Here is a 2515-nt window from a genome sequence, read left to right on the forward strand (position 1 = left end):
CCCCCCCAACCTCCTCTTTGGCCCTGAGCTACAGCCTCTGCCCTCCTCTCCCCCTTTACCTGAGACACATCTCAGATGGAAGCTTGTCACCCCTGAAAGACCCTCCAGCAGCTCCCCGTTGTCCATGGGATCCCAGTTCATCCCACTGAGACCCTGCTGGCCGCCCTCTCCTTCTCAGCGCTCATCCCAGCCACACGGGTTCCCTGGCTGCACTGTTGGGACCCAGGTGAGTCGGGGCAAGGCGGCTCCCCACTCACCCCAAGCCTTGGCCAGGCTGTGTCCTCCTCTGGAAGGTTCCTCCTCCCAAGACGTATCTCAGCGGCCCATCTCAGGCACCTCTGCATCCCTCACCTCGGCCGTGTCCAGCCCCACCCTGACCTGAACTTTAGTTTGTCACAAGTCAGTGCCCCTTCTTGGGGCAGTGACAGCCCCAGTTCCTGTTCCTGAGCTGCTCTGGGCCCAGCACAGGACGCGGCTCGGTGCATGATGGAGAACGGGGTGGAGGCTTACCCTTTCACACTTAGAGCAAACACACTTACCCCTTCCAGGGGCCATTTTGCCTCAAATGCCATCTTTCCTGTCCTCTCACACACCCTCACCTTCCACTGCCCCCACCAGTGTCCACCTGGAGGCAACCTCACCCCAAATAAAGGGAACCCCGAAGCCAAGAGGGGCTCATCAGATCCTTGGTTTCTGACCTCGCACTGTCTCATAGCTCTTCCCCAGGGCCGGGGCGCCCCAGCTCCCCAGCCCACCGCTGGCACGGGGCCCACCTGTGCGTGCTCCAGCTCCCATGGGGGCTTCAGAACCCAGCCTCCACACCGTCACCTCCCCTGACCCTCCACCGTCAGCTGCTGTTCCTCACCTCCTGGCACGGAGCCCCAGTGTCCCATCTTCTGGTTGCACCCACTTCTCAGGACATCTACCCAAATGCTTCAGGGTAGTCTCCATTTTTCCACGAAAACCACGATCTCTCTTTCCTGGTCCTTCCTCCCTGCCTTGGTGGCAGCGAACGCTGCCTGCGCCGTGAAATTATTTAGGGCACCTTCGTCGTCCCCATGTCCCACTTGCCTTTCTCCTTGACGCAGGCCGTTCAAGGCTATTCCCTCCAAGTGACTTTCATGTTGCAAAACTCCATTAAGCTTTTATCTGCCTGGGGGAGCCATGCCTTCAAGAACCAGGAAGGGAGGCAGTTTCTTGACAGTGAACAGAAGAAATATGTAAATGGGCATAGAACTGAGAGACTGTCTCGTCCCCCCAATTCCACCCACCCCATCTCCAAGAGGGAACATGCCTGCCTCACTCCCCACTCTCTGCTCTGGCAAGGGGCGCTGCGAGGCAGGCAGGGCAAAACCATTTCGAAATCCTTATCTGAATCTTTGGTTCATTCCAGTGGCAAAGAAACCCATTCGCAGGAAACCAGGGGCCTTTGCGGGGGCTGCGTTGGCAGGAAGGGCATTGGCGCAAGAGCCAGAGACCTGGGCTGGAGTCGCAGCCAGGCCCTGGCCACGCTGACGCCTGCGGTGCGTGTCAACACTTTTCACAGGGGGCATTTGCTGTGATTTCTTCTAAACATTCTCTCTTGGCCTGACTCTGAGGGCCCCCAAATTGTATAAAATGAGATGCCGCCACCCGGACCCCACCCAGCCCAGGCTGCAACACGTCCTGCTGTGTGGCCTTAGGCTGCCACCTGCTCCACGTGCCTCAGTTTCTCACCTGTGATTCCTTCGTGAGGACTGAGTGTAATTACGAAAACCATGTCTTGTGTTCCAATGGGGGTGTTATCCGTTCTAGGGGTGTTCACCCCATCATGGATTTGGATTCCTGTAAGAATGCTCTGAGGTTGGTGGTTGCCCCATCTCAGCGATAGGCCAGTCCGGCATGTCAGCACCCCTCCAGGGACGAGCGCTCGGGTGCTGTGCCCCTTAGCAGTCTGCAGCTGGCGAAGGAACCCAATTGCTAAGGCTCTCCAGCCCCCTACTATTTCCAAGTGACCCACAGACCCAACTTCCGTTGCCACTGGGCAGCTGTTCTCCAAGGTGCCAGTTAGGGAAGTCACCAGGCCCCATCTTCTGTCACTGCCTCTGAGCTGGGGGAACTTATCCCTGAGCTGGCTGCTCATAGATACACTCGCTTTTAATCCTCTCAGCAGCTCTCACAAAAAAGCCCATTTCACAGGTGAGGAAACTTAAGCTCAGAGAGGTGAAGTAACTTTCCCAAGGCCACACAGCTTCTAGGGTCTGGCCTGTGTAGTGGTGAGCTCTTTCCCAATGATGTGACACGTGACTCATCTGTGTGGCCCATGGTCACCCCCTCCCCAGTTTGGCTTGGGCTCTATCTGACCAAAGGCTGTCCTGCTTTCGGACACGGATGGCTGAGCTAGACAGCCTAGATTCCGATTCTGTCCTTCCTCACTCTGCCTCATGCCGACGGACAACTTGCAGGTTGAGGAGGACCTTCCAGTAGTTGGGGGCACTGCACCTGTGAGGCAGGAAACAGCAACCCGGCAGGTGAG

General features: G+C 57.4%; 1 long non-coding RNA gene across 1 annotated transcript in view; it reads right to left on the reverse strand.

Moving 5' to 3' along the window:
- The window catches only part of LOC109381035 (uncharacterized), a 5155-nt gene extending 3933 nt beyond the window's left edge, over positions 1 to 1222 (reverse strand). Inside the window, exon 1 of the long non-coding RNA XR_002123617.1 lies at positions 866 to 1222. This is a non-coding gene — a long non-coding RNA (uncharacterized LOC109381035). The remainder of the gene's footprint in view (positions 1 to 865) is intronic.
- Positions 1223 to 2515: the final 1293 nt, after the last annotated feature.

This window comes from Hipposideros armiger, unplaced genomic scaffold (assembly GCF_001890085.2).
Source record: "Hipposideros armiger isolate ML-2016 unplaced genomic scaffold, ASM189008v1 scaffold_43, whole genome shotgun sequence".
Taxonomy (NCBI): Eukaryota; Metazoa; Chordata; class Mammalia; order Chiroptera; family Hipposideridae; genus Hipposideros; species Hipposideros armiger.